At 32.3% G+C, this 19,805-nt stretch overlaps 1 pseudogene; it reads left to right on the plus strand.

Moving 5' to 3' along the window:
* The first annotated feature begins 1,944 nt into the window (after positions 1–1,944).
* Positions 1,945–3,753, plus strand: LOC137943938 (LIM domain-containing protein WLIM2a-like; annotated as a pseudogene).
* The last annotated feature ends 16,052 nt before the right edge of the window (positions 3,754–19,805 follow it).

Consider the following 19,805-nt stretch of genomic DNA (forward strand, 5'->3'; position numbering starts at 1 on the left):
ATATAATTTGAGTTTTATAATTTTATAAAAATCTTTTGTTTTATCTATTTATTTAATTTATTCAAGCCCAAAAAAGGGAACAAAGGTCTCCATAAAAAAGTTGCCTTGCACTTTATGTCCATTTTATAAAAGTGATTGAGGAACTCTCTGAACTTGGGATCTTGATTCTTTGGCCATCTTGAAATCCTGAAGTTCAAGTGGAATAAAAAAAAACCGAGAATGGGAAGGGAAAGGGAAAGTGTAGGGATGTCTCATTGTTTGAACTGAGAACTCGATTCCATCCCCTTGATAGTTCTGCTGTTTTCTCAGTCCTCCACTATTGAACTAGTCGAGGTGATTCAACATTTATCATAATTCTTCTACTTGGGCGAAGCCCATTTTTCTGCGGAGAGATAGGGAGCCGTCGCTTATGTCTGCAAACAGTGGCCAACATCCTTTATGCTTCGAGGGCTAAGTAAAAAACAGAGGATTGGATAAGAAACCTTCAAATTTTGAATAAAACCATCTTTTAATCATTTAATTATAATAGAATCACTTCGTAAAAGAAAGAGGGATTAATTCTTTTCTCTCCTCCGAGTTCCAACACCAAAAAAAAAGGAAAACGGATCGTGCAAGGAGAGGAAGAGTAACAGGCAGCTCCCTCTACTCGCAGACAGGAGGCCCTGAGTGAAAATTACTTCCTCACTAAAATCTAAGCATTTTGATAAAGCCATAATTGTAAGCATTTCAGAAATCGAAACAAAATCTCTTATAAACTAGTTACAAGATAGATCAATGACTTCCAGAATAAGATTGTAGTCCAAGATATCGATTAAAGAATTAGTAATTAATATAAAGAATCAAAGAAACTTTCACAGTGAAACACAAAATTAAATACAAGTGTCTGTTTACGAAGGAAGTTATCATCAATAGAAGGTCTATTGAGCAAGCAAACAAACTCCTCTGGGCCGAACGTTCTTCCTCGTTTCAGCTACCTCACGAAGTTTTTCTTGAGCCCTTTTTATGGTGTCAGCAAAACGGTTCTTCAACCGGAGTTGGTGATCGTTGCAGCAATTGGCAGATAAAAGCTCCGGGCCATCAATATGTTCGATGATAGGAGAAAGCATTCCGGTCGGTAGTTCCGAAGAAAGAGTAGGCGCAGCATTAATCCCTTGCAGCACTTGCGATCCACAATGGACTTCTGAAGTAGTTGGAAATATCTTTGTAACCAACTTGAGGCGCTTCTTGGTACTGTGACGATCCTCATCTTTGGACATGGCGGTGCGTTTCGGCATTTGGTCGAGTGATGGAGAATTTGAGAGAAGGTTGAGAGTGAAGTCGAGTGAGTGTTATATATAGGCCGAGGTTACAGATAGAATTCCAATTGGAATGGGATTTGAATTGAAAGAAACCGCGTTTCCTTTTTTAGGATAGGAAAGAATGGATAAAGGGCATAAACTTGGTAAGTAGAGAATTCGCACGATTAGCCTTAAAGAATCAAGACTCGCTTGCATAGCTGTAATCCAACTTCGATGAAATTCATCACATGCTCTCCTACCAACGACCTGAATCCGAATTTTCCGAGCGATTCCAGCAGCGGCGAGGATCTGGCCAGAAGGATAGATCTCCAAGACGCCGAGCGTGTCGGAGATGGCGGAGTGAACGGCATTGGTGGAGACCTTTCTTCTGTTCTTCATCTTCGTCGTCCTCCCTGCCTTCGCTTCTTCGGTCCATTTCCCATTTATTGGAGACGGTGGAGAGGGTGGACGTGACGGTGGCGGTTTTGGAGTCTCAGAATGGGCGAGGGTGAGGATAGGGAAGAAACCGAAGGTGAGGTTGAGATAAAAACTGTTGGGGTGGAGGGGTTAGTACCCAAGAACCTGGCCTTCCTCTTTGCAGAGGCTTTATTGTTTACATACTATCATCTGTTTGTTTATTTGTTCCTTCGAGTTTTGATTTTTCAAGATGGCTTTCACTGGGACTCTTGAGTAGTGCAACGCATGTGATAGGACTGTTTACATTGTTGCTATGTTATCTGCTGATGGTGAGGCCCATCACAAGACCTGCTTCAAATGCAGCCATTGTGGAGAGCCCCTTGTGGTTAGTATTTTTGTATTAGGATCACAGATAAGCTTTTTTATTTTCTTGTTGTTCTGGGTAGAAGTGTTGTATTGTTGAAATCAGTATGACCCATTTGCAATAAGCTTATCTGTTTTTATTTTCCATTAATTATGCTGATGATGTATATCTTTAGATGAGTAACTACTCTTCCATGGATGAAGTCCTCTACTGCAAGCCTCATTTTGAACAGCTCTTCAAGGAGACATGAAGTTTCTCCAAGAATTTCCAGCATAAGGATTTATGCTCTTTCCCTACATGGGTTTTCTCATACTTGAAACCGATTCTTTCTCTCTCTCTCTCTCTCTCTCTCTCCCTCATTTTGAACAGCTCTTCAAGGAGACATGAAGTTTCTCCAAGAATTTCTAGCATGAGGATTTATGCTCTTTCCCTACATGGGTTTTCTCATACTTGAAACCGATTCTTTCTCTCTCTCTCTCTCTCTCTCTTTCTTTCTTTTTTGTCTCTTTTTTTCATGTGTGCAGTTTTATGACTTTCCAGATAGAAAACCTTTTGAAAAGTCTAATGATCTGGTAGGTTGTATCATTATCTTCTGCAATGGAGTTTTTCTTCACTTTACTTGTCCAGAATACTCACACGTGTTGGATCATTTACCTCACAGAGTAGGCAGCCCAGCAAATTGTCTTCCTTCTTCTCTGGGACCCAAGACAAATGTGCCACTTGCCAGAAAGCAGCATATCCACTTGAAAAAGTCTGTCACTTTTTTTGTTCTCTTGTATTGATCCAAATGAGTTTGGTTTTCATATATATGAGCTAATAAGAGATTCATATAACTACTGCATTTTTAGGAATTTGTTTGTACATTGGAACAAAATAAATGAAACATTCAATGACTTTAGGGTAATTTTTTCTTTTGTCAAGATTCTTCTGTGAGATGTCTAGCACATACCTGAAAAGAAACCATGATGACCAGAGATATGAAAGTTAACTGTTTCAATACCTAGTTTGTTCACCAAGTCCTTTTTTTTATTTTTTATGAAATGGTGAAATTATTAAGCGGCTAAAAGCAATCCCAAACAGAGAGGACCATTCAAGCAATAAGGAAGGAGACCCAGAAACAAAGGACGAACGAGAGAGAGCATCTTTGGCAAGAGAATCGGCTAGGGAATTGGGTTCTCTGAGTAAATGCTGCTAAGAAACATCAGTGGGCCTGCATGAGTCATGAATTTCCTCAAAGATGAGTCTGAACCTCCACAGAGGTTTGGATTGTCCTTTCATCTAGTTGAAATTACTTCCCTGTTTGCTAAAACTATTTCTTAAAATCTAACTCATACTAGTGCTCATGTTTTGAGAAATGTTTTGAATAAATTGTGGAAGCTGTAACAGGTAACTCTGGAAGTGAAATCATATCATAAGTCTTGTTTCAAGTGTGCCCTTGGTGGTTGTGTCCTCACTCCTTCATCCTATGCTGCAATGGATGGTGTTCTTTACTGCAAGGCCCATTTCACACAATTGTTCAAGGAGAAAGGAAGCTACAGCTATGTCCTTAAGGGCGCAACTCTGCTGCAGTACCAGGGGAGTCTCAGAAAGAGGAGGCAGCACAAGATGAAAGCCAAGAAGCAAAAGAAACTGAAGTAGTGTGCTCGGCAGAAAATGCACTGGAAAGTACTTTCTTGATGAAAAATGTAGTGGAAAAAAGAGAATGAGTTACTTTTATAAAAAAGCATGGTTACTTTTATCATTAGTATTAAAATATTAACATAATAAATAATTAAATAGGGTATTTCATTAATAAATCAAAATAGATTGTAGTTTAATCTCATTGTCAATATCAGCTCACCAACATGCAATTCCTAAGCCTCTTCCTAATACTACAATATTGTTGTTCCAGCATTATCTAACAAATTTATTTCAAGGAAACTAGTCTAAGCCAAGCATAAGCCAACAACCAAGAGACTAATCCAAGTAATTTTAATGAAGTAGGGTGAAGACTTCAATTCAAACTCAAGATTGAGTAAACTTTCATCCCTTCAGCTAGGATCTCAAATAAATTAATATCTGAATAACATGAATTTCTTCATCATCCTTTTTTATTTTGATATTCACAATTGAACACCAGGTTTTATCTTCCGATCCATGCTAAAATTATGATCTTACTTTTATGTTATCTTCCGATAACATAAATTAATAATTTTTACTGAGTTCGAGCTTAACCTACATTTAATACTCTATATAAAATATATGCCAAATAAATTATATATAAAATTATGCATACATTTTAAAAAAAATGATAGGAGAGGTTCAGGATTGAATTTCAATAATGGATTAAAACGCACCAATATTAACCAACACATGATCCAACACCAAGCTATACTTTTCAAAGTTGATGAGATGAAGTTCAACTAGTAATTTTCTCTCTACAATCAAGAGAGCAACATAAATTTTTTGATGACCTACAGGATTCAGCCTGTTTTTTTTTTTTTTTTTTTTTTTTTTTTCAGTTAGAGAATCAAGAGTTGGGGTGGCATGGAGCCGAGCCCAAACCTACCTATATTTTTCCCCCCTCGTTCTCGCTCTTGCTCCTGCTCCTGCTCCTGCTCCTGCTCCCGCTCTCCCGGTCCCGGTCCCGACTCAGCCCATTAACGAGCCAGCTCACTAGGCGAGCCCATGAACCTGGATTCGGTCAAGCTCGGCTCGTTAATTTAAACGATCCGATCCAGATCTTGAACTCGGCTCGAGATCCAGGGATACTAAATCAAACCGAGCTGACTCGGTTCGAAGCCACCCCTAGACACCACTTCATACGAGAGTTCGTTCAAACCAAGGTAATAAAATTTGAATTTATTCCTACTAAAGATCAATTAATGAATATTTTCACAAAGCCATTAAATTTTGACAGATTCTCCAAACTAAGAGGCAAACTAGGCATGAGCAACCCTTCGTATTGTATAAGACATGAATTACTATGTTTATCTAACATATTATAATATATCATATTGTATAGTTTTATATTTTAAAACTATATATTAGTAATAATTATTTTATTTTTATTTTAAATAATAATATTTATTTATTTTAAATAATAAATATTAATAAAATAAATATAAATATTATATCAGATATGAATTACTATGTTTATCTTACATATTATAGTATATCATATTGTATAGTTTCATATTGGAAAAATATCTATTAGTAATAATTATTTTATTTTTATTTTAAACAATAATATTTATTTATTTTAAATAATAAATGTTAATTAAATAAATATAATTATTATATAAGACATGAATTACTATGCTTATCTTACATATTATAGTATACATTATTGTATAGTTTTATATTTTAAAAATATCTATTAGTAATAATTATTTTATTTTTATTTTAAACAATACTATTTATTTTTTAAATAATAAATGTTTATAAAATAAATATAATTATTATATAAGATATGAATTACTATGTTTATCTTACATATTATAGTATATCATATTGTATAGTTTTATATTTGAAAACTATCTATTAGTAATAATTTTTTTATTTTTATTTTAAACAATTATATATTTTTTAAATAATAAATGTTAATAAAATAAATATAATTATTATATAAGATATGACTTACTATGTTTATCTTACATATTATAGTATATCATATTGTATAGTTTTATATTTGAAAACTATCTATTAGTAATAATTATTTTATTTTTATTTTAAACATTAATATTTATTTATTTTAAATAATAAATGTTAATAAAGTAAATATAATTATTACATAAGATATGAATTACTATGTTTATCGTACATATTAAAGTATATCATATTGTATAGTTTTATATTTGAAAACTATGTATTAGTAATAATTATTTTATTTTTATTTTAACCAATAATATTTATTTATTTTAAATAATAAATGTTAATATAATAAATATAATTATTACATAAGATATGAATTACTATGTTTATCGTACATATTATAATATATCATATTGTATAGGTTTATATTTGAAAACTATCTACTAGTAATAATTATTTTATTTTTATTTTAAACAATAATAATTATTTTTTTAATAATAAATGTTAATAAAATAAATATAATTATTATATAAGATATGAATTACTATGTTTATCTTACATATTATAGTATATCATATTGTATAGTTTTATATTTGAAAACTATCTATTAGTAACAATTATTTTATTTTTATTTTAAACAATAATATTTATTTATTTATAATAATAAATGTTAATAAAATAAATATAATTATTATATAAGATATGAATTACTATGTTTATCTTACATATTATAGTATATCATATTGTATAGTTTTATATTTGAAAAAATCTATTAGTAATAATTATTTTATTTTTATTTTAAACAATAATATTTATTTATTTTTAATAATAAATGTTAATAAAATAAATATAATTATTATATAAGATATGAATTACAATGTTTATATTACATATTATAATATATCATATCATATATTTTTATATTTGAAAACTATTAATTAGTAATAATTATTTTATTTTTATTTTAAACAATAATATTTATTTTTTAAAATAATAAATGTTAATAAAATAAATATAATTATTATATAAGATATGAATTACTATGTTTATCTTACATATTATAGTATATCATATTGTATAGTTTTATATTTGAAAACTATCTATTAGTAATAATTATTTTATTTTTATTTTAAACAATAATAGTTTTTTTAATAATAAATGTTTATAAAATAAATATAATTATTATATAAGATATGAATTACTATGTTTAGCTTACATATTATAGTATATCATATTGTATAGTTTTATACTTGAAAACTATCTATTAGTAATAATTATTTTATTTTTATTTTAAATAATAATATTTATTTATTTAAATAATGAATGTTAATAAAATAAATATAATTATTATATAAGATATGAATTACTATGTTTATCTTACATATTATAGTATATGATATTGTATAGTTTTGTATTTGAAAACTATCTATTAGTAATAATTATTTTATTTTTATTTTAAACAATATTATTCTTTATTATAAATAATAAATGTTAATAAAATAAATATAATTATTATATAAGATATGAATTACTATGTTTATCTTACATATTATAGTATATCATATTGTATAGTTTTATATTTTAAAACTTTCTATTAGTAATAATTATTTTACTTTTTATTTTAAAAAATATTATTCTTTATTTTTGAAAACTCTACGAGTATATACTATTTTATAATCAAAATAGAAAATAATATCATATTCGTATATACATGTCAACAAGCATAAATAATCCTAAAGAAAATTTATTCTATTTTTATGTGAATATTATATATTTTCTAAGATTAATGTCAAAACCAATTACATTTTGAATCGTGCTTACTTACTTTATATTAATAGATATTTTTAAAATAAAAAAATTAAAGAATTAAAAATATTTCTGTTCCTTTTTTATTGTTTTAATCGATGGCCTTAATTTTGATTTATAATTTTTTAAAAATATATAAATATTTAATTTTTATCTTTTTTTTAGCGCATCCAAATAAGAAACTAAATAGAAAAGACTAGAGAGATTTTGCAGTTTTGTGCAAAGCCACTTGTCGGATAATGACAAACCTGTAGCACGTCGTTGCCCTTTTTCCTCCTCCCACCCTCCAAAAATAAAATAAAATAAAATAAAATAATTAATTAAAAATAGAAGAAATTTTCATCCTTTTTAGCAACCTATGACAAAACATAGCAGATGACCCAACAAGTTGAAGGTTTCCAATCCATGCCCCACAACCATTTGGAAGGTTCCCATATTAAGGTTTTACTTTACGTGGCTTAGAGAAGGGAGGCAAATGAAACTAGGGAGGGGATAGTGCATTTACCTAGTGTAAATGAAAATGAAAGTGAATCAGTTGTTGGTGTTAGCGTGGTATATGTAAAGTGCACTGGAAACTACTTTCCTATATTAGTGCCCAAATTGAAAAATTTAGTTTAAACAAGATAATGAGTTACTTTTTATAATATACCTAAATAGCTAATTAACCTAAACAAACATGATTACTACACTAATAAGTAATTTAATGTACTAATTAAATTAATAAGATATTTCATTAACAAATTAAGATAGATTGCGGTTTAGTCTAAATTAATACAATAATTCTGTGTGAAAATTAACTGATACACTTATTAATTAAAAATAGATAAATTAAAATTAAAATTTTTAATAGTAATGAATATAATAAATAAATAATATTTTAATAATAACATAAGACAAATTGTTAAGTAGTATAAATTAATAATATATTTTCACAAAATAAAAAATCATTAGTTTAATTAATTATAAAAAGTACTTGATCAAATACTTACTTTAACAATATTTTAATTATCACTAATTTAATATAGCAATAAAAATATTTAATATAATAAATAAATATTTTATTTTATTAATAACATTAGATAGATTTTTACATAGTATAAATTAATAATATATTGCCAAAAGTAAAAATTTATGGGTTTAATTAATTATAAAAATAGGATAATTAAACAAAAATACTTGATCAAAGGTTTATTTTAATAATGTTTTAATTATCACTCTTAAATCACAAATTTAACATATAATAAAAATAATTAATATAATAAATAAATAAATATAATATTTTATTAATAACATAAGATAGATTTTTACATAGTAGAAATTAATGATGCTAGGGAGGCCGAGAGCGAGCGGGTAGAGGGAGCGTCGACACGAGAAAAAGTGGATGAACTAGGAATTTGGTAGGAATCCTAATTCACCCACTTTACTCAGGAGTGAGTTCAAGTGAACGAACGGGTTCATCCAGTTCAACTCGCCTCCGATGTGCGCACTAACGCGTTCGGGTCAAGTGACAGTGTAATCACTTACACTTTTATTAGACTGACATAAGAAGAAGGGCAAGAGCAATTGAAATGTTAAAATAGAGGTGCTTAGTTTTTGTGCTTCATTTTGAGTCCTTTCGTTTCTTCATCTAGGAACTGTCAGAATCTGATTTTGGATTGCCATGAGCAAGATCCCAAAAAGATTTAGTACTCAAAGAGGTGGCCTCTACTTCTAGAATTGCTTTCATATAAGACAAAGCATCCATGAAGAGTAACTCTTGCCATTGATCCTTCAGATCCTGAAGCAATGAATAATAGACTTGTGTAAAGCTTCAAGAACATGCAATAGAGGCAGTAACAAAATTGTAAACTGGAAACAGGAAACTAACGCTCAGTAAGATTCACATCATCAACCTTGAAAGAAACTAATATGAAAAGTTCAAATTTACAATAAACAACTAACGAGAGAAATTGAGACACAATGAGAAATATTATATAATTATTAGAAAATACTTTAGCAAATTATGAGTTGCATATAAAGAAACTCGCAGTATCCAATGAGAAATTTCTTAAGAAACTCGCAGTATCCAGTGAGAAATTTCTTCTGATCCTCTTTTTTAAAGGATGACATCTTCTCCTCTTTATCAGGGTTCCTCATCTCTTTGATACCTTTTGCTTTTCAAGTGAGATGTCTTGGATTTCAAGATATGCTAAATACTGATATGAGGTGTCAATTTTACCAAATAATTGGTCTACCACCCCTTCATTTGTATACAGAAACAGAAGAAAAATCCTTTACAGAGTAAGGATGGGTACTTTTACCTCTTTACCACTTACCATTTATTAAACAGAATGGATACAAGTAATGCTTATTTTGTAACCAGTTACCCCATTACCCATTTAAGTTTTAAGGGCAATTTGTAATTTATTCTATGAGTATATTAATGTCAAAAGAACCATAAGTTAATTCCCCTCCTCAAATTGCCACCCAATTTTCCTCCACGTAGACAAACAAATATGCTAATGGAAGACAAGTTGTAAAAAGTTGTAACTTTATGGCTGTACTAATTTTTTTCAAGTGATCTATTTTTTGTAACTTTTTATTTTTTAATGGTAGAGGACAATATGTAAGTCAATGGCTGTATTATTTTTTGAAAGACCCAGATGTCCTTCAGCATCTGATTCAACAAAATGTTCTTGTTAAATTTTTATAGATTTTTATCAAATTTTATAATTTATCCTTTTACCGTTTGATAAACAAGTAATGAAGAGTTATTTCTATAACCAGACAAAACCAAAACAAATTGGGTAATAGAATATCCTTACTTTAATTTTTACTTTACGCTCCTGGACATCAGTTATCTCCTTGGAACTTGGTTGTGTTTGTGATAGACTTTGGGCTGTCCGGTTGGGTATAGGTTATGGAACCATGCTCTTCATTGCACAATCTCTAGATTGAGAGAGAGAGAGCATACGATACACCTTTACTAATATGTGAGAGAAACAAACCTGAATGGACTCTGATGACAGTAGATAGTCACAAATGCAGATACCAGGTTGCCAAGGAACAAGAATTCTTCTAGGAAATAAGAGATTGCATGGCATTATGTTTCCAAAGTAGTCAAATTATACAACCAAATAACAAAACAGCAGATTGGGCACAACACATTGATCCTAGCATAAAAGTAAATAACAATCTTTTTTCTTTGGTGGGTTACTTGCACTCACCCCTAACAAATTGAAAATTACTCTTAATCTCACATGATTTGTATCTCAATAATCACTTTGCTCACTTTCTTGATATTTTTTTCCAAAGAAGGACAATAATACCATTTTTTTATTTTTATAAATTAACTTAACATTTATTTAAAAAAAAAAGAGGGAGGAAGCTTCTCCTCTCCTTTCTCCCAAACTCAGGAGGAAGGGAAGGGAGTGGTAGAGTCCCTCCTCTACTCAGGGTCAGAAGGAGAGGGTCAACATGGGGGTGTCAGAGAGAAGAAGGGGAGGTGTACAGTACCTCCTATCCTCTGATAGACATAAAGAAAGGGTTGACACTCTCTCTAAAGTAAAGGAGGACAAGCAGGTATTCCTCATATCAAGGTTGTATCAGTCTTAATTTGATGGTTCTTCTTGGGAAAATCTAGGGCCAATAAAGTTCGAAGGTGTGATTAGAAGGAACGATGTAGCTGCTGCTCTAATCCTTCTGAGGACCTTTTGGGTCATACGGATCCTATTTTGGCCGAGATAATGCTACTCTGCATGCATAAGACTACTTATCATTTCTCAAGTCCCTTAGAGAGAAGGTGACCCCAACGCTTTCATTAGCTGGTGCATAGATCCTCCCTAGAGACACTGGAATATTTATCATGAAATTTGTGATCTGTGAAGAAAGTGTTTGTAAAATGGTCTCATGTAAATATATCTGCAAATGATATTGCAGATTGTTTAGCTAAGGCAGTCAACCAGCAATCACTGTCTTGGTCAATCCTCTTCTAGCTGTAATCTTACACTTTTGCTTGGGAAATTACCATTTAAAAAAAATAATAATAAAGGAGAGCAGGACTTCCCCTTCTCCCACATGGCAGTGGGTTTTTCACCCCAACACCTTGTGGGGAGAGAGTGAGAACCCTGCCCTTCCCCTTACTATGAGAGGAGGGGTGCCACCCCACGCTTTCATTCCTGACAACATAGAGGAGTAGTGAAGGTGGGCCCCTCTACCACCACTTTTTTACCCCCCAACCTCAATGCTGGAACAAGGTTGTTTTAAAGTTTTGCTACATGTTCAAGGAAAGAAAATAGCAATTATGATGTTAACATAAAAAAAATTCAATTGAAGATCCATTAAAATCAGCGCCAAATCTCTTCTTTTTAATTTTTTTTAAAATTAGAGCACCACAATTGCTTTGGTTGCTCATTCTTGACAATCTCTCAATTAAAATGTCCATCAGTCCCACCGAGTGAAACCATACTTCAACCTGAACAAGTGGTGTTGATTGCACTTCAAAATTGATGAATAGTCCGTATGCTGGGCAATTAGAACAATGTCAAGTTTGCCTTAATTCATGCAAGGTTGTGAACAGGCTTCTTAGGAGAAGCAACACTTCCAAATTTTCTTTCATCGTCAACTTTCAACCTTGAATTCTCCTCTTCAGATACGTCACATAGTATATCTAATGTACTCAAGCGGTTGATTATATCAACCTGACACAAAGAGAGAGAAAGAGAGAGAGAGAGAGAGAGAGGTTTTGTAGAATAAGAATCTCCAGGAAACGTGGAATTACGAAACCTGGAGGAGAAGAACAAAACGAATGTTTTATCGCTAGCTCTTTGGCATGTTAAAAAAATTTCTCTTGTTGGGAAGAGACAGTTGGCTGTATGAGATGTGCACTATATGAGTTTGTCAATAATTAGATGCAATCCCCTTGTAATTTGCTCGTTCGAGCTCTCTTTTAATAAAATTTAATATCATTTCAAAAAAATAATAATAATTAGATACATTAGCTCCTTTTATTGTAGTGATTAGATGGCTAATTGTTAGAATGAGTGGTTGTTTATTCTCATCCCATCTTCACTCTACTTATCACTTAATCTTATGTTGATACTTTTTGCAGTTAATGAGCAGTCATTGTCAGGGTCTCCAGCTAACTTCAAGTTTTAAACGGGCATTATTGAAGCCACATGAGAGAATCATGGCGTTGGATCTTCCTCATGGAGGGCATCTTTCCCATGGACATCAGGTAGTCAGGCTTCCTGGCAAAACTTTTTTGCTAGGAAGTTTAGTGAGCTATGCATATTTTCGGGAGGCGAGTATGATACTTTGACAACAATTGCTCTTGGATGGCCTACTTGATTGTGTTATATTGGCCTTTTTAGTTGTTTCATGGTGCATGTCTTTAAATAAACTAGAATGATTGCAAAAGAGTTCATATGAAGCTCTGCTTGCATTTCTCAGCCTCAGATATGGTTTTTTTTAATGAGTTAGCAAATCTTTTATCGATAAAATATGTTATTTCATGAATGGAAAAGGGATGCTTTATAAGTTTGTGCTCAAAGATGAATGCAGTTTGCAAATATGTTTATCACCCAAAGGAAAAGTATAAAAAGTTTAAGGACCATCTTATACTTCATTTAAACAACTATCAAGGAGGATAACTATTCATATAACAATTCCAAGAGAGTTGTCTAAGACAATTTGACCAAGAAATGTACAAGACACGACTTGAGAATGGATATCTTTGAATCAATATTGAATAACTTACATATATGAGGATTTCTCTTGACAAAAATCCTCAGCATGCCCATCATCATTCTATGGAGCACTTTTGAAAGCTTCTGGAAAACTAGTAGCACTTTGCCTCAATGGTCCTTGTTTTAGGTGTGTGACAGTAAATAGCACCTTACAGTTCTTGTTTCAATGAAATAAGATGTTTATCTTCAAGATGGTCCAGGTGGCTAAATAGAAATCTGTAAATTTATCTTTTTCAAGATGCTTACGTGGAATTTTACTCCAGATATTTTTAATTACTGTAATAACTTATTGCATTAATATGAGGCCTCAGTGATCTGTTGCAAAATATTTTATTTGTTGAGTAGACTTCATAACACCTGGCTTTGTATGTAGACTGGTACATATATACAGTCCCTTTGGAATTTGCATTGATGAGAAATTCTATTGAAGAATTAAGTGGAAGTGAAACACCTTTGCTCAACATTATGATACAATGAATAAATATTTTCAAGCCAAAGAAAAGTAATCGACAAACCTTCACTGCTGAAATCGAAAGAAATAAACTCTCCTCGAGTCGACGATGAATCCTCGACAGAGCTAACGAACCCCCCGATAGCCGTAATCACTGAGCACACTTATAATAGAGATGAAAACGAAAACTCCTCTGTCGAAATCGATGTATAACTCACCGGGAATAGTCGCCGATAACCACTGATATTCGAGAGACCAGTACTCTCCCTGAGCCACGCTCTGAAGACAAAACGACGCGCCCCTTCCTCTCCCTCGACTGGCTCTCTAAATTCCCTCCCAAAACCACTTAAATTATCAAATTCCCAAAATACCCCTAACCACATTAATCACCCTCTAATTATCCTTCCAAGTGCTGTTTACTCCTTCTAGAGTAGGTAACACTAATTTGGGGTCTATCACATTATCAAGGTCAACAATATGAGATAAGAGAGAGGCCTTTTCTGCGTTGGCAGTAGAGTGGCAATTTGAGGACCACAATTTCAATTTAGCCTTTAAGAGTTTGAGTTTCTGAGGAAAAATCCACCCAATAGAACTAAAAAAGCTAAATTCCGGCCACCATTTAGCGAGTAGGCATTCAAACTCCTCCATGAGCCATGAGTTCTTAGACCTGAATGGCGCTGATCCCCACTGCCCAAACATAGTATTCAGTTGTATTGTCCAATGATCAGTGTGTGCACGGTTTAGAACTCTCCTAGTCACATTCTTCTATCACCATTAGCTAGGAAAGGTCCAGCTTGGAGAGGATAGGCTGCTGTTGACCATTAGACCAAGTTAAAGACTTCCCGGATGCTAAGAGTATTTACTTGCCATAAAAAAATTCTGTCACAGAATTCCCTTGAATCTGATAATTCATCATCCAATTTGTTTTAGATGTTGATTTCAGATTCTGATGTTGTTTCTTCTCATTCTTTACTTATTAATTGTGCAGAACATGTTAGAGACTGGTCATATTATTGGTGGATGGGACAAGTATGAAGGAGGTGAAATATTCGTTGCGCCTTGCAGCAACCATTTGCAATTGGGGGTATAGTTTATTCCTTGACATTTTCTAATTGTGATGCATTGTTATTTCTTTGTTACATGAGTTCATTCTATAGTGTTATTCAAGTTTGACCTCTTCTTAAAATGCTACAAATTGAAAAATTACAAGGTGGGGGAACCGTCCCAGACAACTGGGAGGTTCCCATTCAGCCATTACTGGCATCTTTTGGGGACCCCCAATATGAGCCAACAGACTCCGATTCCAGTGAAGGAAGATACCCGTCTGGGGAGCAAACTCCTTCCTGGTATGCAAACAACTAGAGATCATACCCATGGTGCAAGACGTAGTGGAATGAGAGAAATAGACACTTTAGAGCTTTACATTCTTTGTGTTGCCCCAGGTTTGAAGGAAAAGGATAGCTATGAAGTAAAAAAAATTCAACAAGAACTCAGTAGAAGAAAGACGACCAATTTATGTAATTAAGAAGTTTAAACCATATGGCTACCTTTTTTTAATAATGAGATAAAACAAGGAGTCACTTACTAAACAAATCGATTGCATGCCCATTAAGCTCCATATATCTGGTTCATTTGATCAAAAATAAGGTTGAATAATAGGACACCGTAGAGGAACATTATCCATGACCTTGAACTTCAAAAGCAGTGTGTGAAGTAGTTCAAGTAGGCGCAACAGTCTTTTGAACAACCTAGTGAAAAAAATGAAGCTTATAAGTCAAACAAAAAGATTAGGAAATATCAATGTAGGCATGAGCAGCAAATAACTATGCCTTTCTCAAACAAGATATTTCTTGTGGAATAGTGACAAGACTGCTTCGAGAACTGACAGTATAATATTGTTAAGTGGCTTGCTCACAATACCCCTATGACATTGCCAAGTGTTTTCAGGAAGTTTTGCCCTAAGATGCAAGTACCATGCATTTTCTAATTCTTTCTTCTGGTTTTTTTTTTTCTTGAATCCCTTTTTCAAAAAATAAAGAAAAAATATTGAATGGTGACAATATTTTATTATTGACCAAGAAAGAAGTCATAACCAGAAAAAAGGAAAACGAGAAAATAACAATGAGCAATAGGTCCCCCAACATCATAATGTTGCAATGTGCAATGTTTAGCTATATTATCTACCGGCAAACAGTAACAAAAAAAAGAAAGAAAATCAACTACTTGAATAGGAAAGAAAACAGTAAATATCCAAATAGAATCAAAATATGAATGGATAGTTAGGAATAATCACTCAAAATAATGAATGCAATCTCATACAGCAAGAATGTGAAGGTTCGTTAAGAAACATTAGTGAAGATAAATGTAAAGTGAATTGGGCAGGAAGGTGGAACTAATGACATGCGCCTAAAAGTGGCAGATGTTATAGCTATTCTTTTAAATATTGTGTTTCCAACAAAGAAAATTCCAACCTTATTATTCTCTATTTCATTCTACCTGCCAACTCTTTGGCCGACCCCCTTCAATCCCTCGTTGTTGAGGGAGTGCCCCCACTGGCCTTTTTTTTCTATCTCTTGTTTTCTTTAATAAAATTCTCATTTCTCTCAGAAAAAAAAAAGAAAAATTTAAGGCAGTTGTACACTTGTTCTTTCTATATCCGACAACCCTTTGAAAAAAAATGGTGGTTTGTGAAAACAGGTTTTGTGAGTTTTGATCTGTATCATTCTTTCTGCTATTATTTGTTCCCAACAGGAGGACACTTTTCCACCTTGTCCATTCCGTACTGCATTACCACACTCCTTTAAATGCATCTAACCATCAGTAATAAATTTTTTTGAACAAAGAAAGGTATCAATAAAATTAGCATGAGAATAACATGATATTTATGTTTCCCACTTTCGTAGAGGCCCCCTCTTTTCTTTATGCCCCAAGGATGAGAAGAACACCCTTTCAAACAGAAACAAAAAACTCAAAAATTAGAAATAGACTGAGAGTCGTGGTGTCAAGGTAAGGGAGAAGAAACAATTGCAAAAAATCATAAAAAAACAGCAGAAACTGAGAGATTAGCTATGAAAATAGAAGACAAGTGAATACTGTATATAGAAAGGAAGAAGAACACCAAAGAAATTGTAGTCATCTCAACACTCACAAACAATATGTCCTCTGATTCTTTGACTTCAACAAGGAAAACTGCTCTTGGGAATCTTGGGAGTCTACGATTTGAGGTAGGGTTGTGAGGATCTGACACTCCATTGCTCAATTCCTTGATTCTCAAATGGTTTCCTCATTGACTCTTCAATTGTCTTAATCCGGAGCTCCTTTTTAAGTATCGTAATATTCTCTCCAAGGCCTGCAAGTGGGTAAGTTGTGGTTATGCATGTACTGACTCACCACGCTTACAACATATGATATGTCTAGTTTTGTTACTATGAGGTAGATCGGTTTACCCACAAGTTCTTTGATATTTACCAATATCAATATATTCTCCAGTCGTTGCACATAATTTTACATTCGTATCCATAGGTGTGTCAACTAGTCAACACCCCTTCATTCCTGTTTCTTCGAGGAGGTCCAAAACATACTTATGCTGAGACTATATTATCGCAGATTTTTAGTTTTGAATTCCTAACATATCATATTTTTTACCTCTAGTATGATATGTGTATCATTGCCGGTTAAGATAATGTCATCAACATATACAACTAGGGGTGACATCGAACCAAGCTGAGCCCGAACCTACCTATGTTCGAGCCGAGCTTGATTTAAATATTTCGAACTCAAGCTCGAGCCCAGCCCAGCCTTGAGCCTAAAATTGTTATTGAGCTCGAGCCGAATAATTTTAACCGAGTTCGAGCTCGAACTCGAGCCGAGTTCATGCTCAAACCTACATTTAAAACTTTGCATAAAATACATGTCAAAAAAACTATATATAAAAATATGCATACATTTTACATCAAATTGGGCATGACCTCTATACATTAACCCTGCATAAAATTGTCTATGCACCTCAATGACAGGATAATTTTCTCTTTCCAATCAGTATAATTGTCTCCATTCAGAGGAATAATATAGGAGGAATCAAAATTTAGAACAAATAAAGTGTGAACAACTGCAAAATAAACAAAAAGCTTACTAAAACATGCAATGGAGCCATATATTGAATATTTATCCATGTAAATAATTTCGAACAAATAAATCAATTTGTCATTATAATATTTTATGTAGGCTTAGATTATAACACATAAACGATTTATATCACTTTATGATGGGATCAAAATTTGTCTGTCAAGAAATTTTCTAGGCCTATGGGAATTTTTTTTTTTAGTATTTCTATCTCATCCTGATTAATCACTTCAACATTTACACAATTAGGTTAAATAATTATATCTCCATAATTAATCACAATTTTTTATTTCATTAACTTTTTTGTGACTAAGTTTAATGTCACTAGAAATTTTCATAATTAAGAATGTTGTGGCTATGACTCAATTATTCAAATGTAAACAAAAATATGACATGATAATTGACTAAAATTGATGCCAATTATTCATTCCTTATATTTAATAAACCAAAAATATGTATAGAAAATTAAGTATGCATAAAAGCCTAAATAATGTTTTACATAAATATGCTTTTATAAGTTCATATTTGCATGTAAAATTATTTAATTATAAAAAGAGTACTAGGAAAAGGTCTTTTTTTAGACCTAACAATCATATGAAGATACAGGTTTTCTCTAATGCAGACTGTGTAGGGTCCAAACTGAACAGAAAATCAATCTCTGGATATTGTGTCTTCCTTGGAGAAAATTTGGTTTGTTGGCAAAGTAAAAAATAGAATATTGAAGCCCGGCCTGGTGCAGAAGTTGAATACAGTGCGATGGCTCGTACAGTAAACAAGTTGATGTGGGTTAGATCAATCTCACGAGAGTTGGGTTTCAATGAGGATGAGTTGATGAACATGTTTTGTGATAATCATGTTGCAATCTTTATTGCAAGTAACCCATTTTTCTATGAGAGGACTAAATATATAGAAGTGGAATGCCACTTCATTCGATATGTGGTGATGAATAATGCAAGAGTGACTCTATTTGGCGATCAATTGGGAAATGTCTTCACTGAGGCCCTTAGCAAGTGAGAATTTATGTTATTCTACAACAAATTGGGACTCATGGATAATATATATATATATGCTCTAGATTGAGGAGGTGTTAGTAAATACCCTTCAAGGGTATTTTGGTCATTTTACTATTTAGTGGTTAATTTTCTTTATGTAATCGTGTTCTGCATGTTAAATTATATCAGTGGTTAATTTTTCATGTACATAGGATGTGTAGTAAGGGAAAAGGTTTATTAAGTACATAGGAGTATTTTTGTAATTTGTAACTCAAAATACCTATTTAAGAAGTCTGGGATTTCGTGCACAGTTCCCAACGAAGCCTTTCAGAAATTCAAAAATTTCTTCTTCTCCTTTTTCATTTTTCTCTCTATTTTCTCCTCTTCCTTCACCCAAATTTGGAATTTTACAAATAGTTGTGTCATAACCTAAATTGTTTTCGTACTCTTCAATGGGGTTAAGGTAGGTGATATTGTCCCTGTGTGAAAATAATGAACTATATAGCCACTCTCATTTTCAAACAAAAAGCAACATTTTCAGGTAATGGGAATCATTATTGGAGATCATGCAATAATTTCAATGGCCAGTCAGATGAAACATAAGACACATCATTGAGGAACAATGTTGGAATTACATATTACCAAGCGGATATCATTACTTTTAATGTCTCAAACATCTTTGAGAATATCGTAAAATGTCGATGGCCTATTCCTGAACTCCGCAGAGAGTGCCTAAAAATTTTACAATGTCAAAGTGCAGTTACTTGTCTGTAATGCAAGTCATGTGATAATTTTCTATAATAGGTGAACGCTTCATGTTCATAATCACACACAAAACTAACGTAAATGCAAGCAAATTATCATATCAATTCCTGTCTCACCTCCCATGAAGAAAGAAAAAAGATCCAACTCTACAACATCACTAGTTGAACATTTCCAAGCATATCACCAGATAATTTCAAGAAAAGATAGGAAAATATATTTTGCAAAGATGATAATGTAAAGATTAGTTCAGGATGAAATGAGTATGCTTGTGAGAAATCATAATGTTTTTAGGGACAAATCATTATAGGAAGA

Source organism: Aristolochia californica, unplaced genomic scaffold (assembly GCF_029961685.1).
Source record: "Aristolochia californica isolate CCGP_79_NKW_82.1479 unplaced genomic scaffold, dmAriCali1.0.hap1 SCAF_11, whole genome shotgun sequence".
Lineage (NCBI taxonomy): Eukaryota > Viridiplantae > Streptophyta > Magnoliopsida > Piperales > Aristolochiaceae > Aristolochia > Aristolochia californica.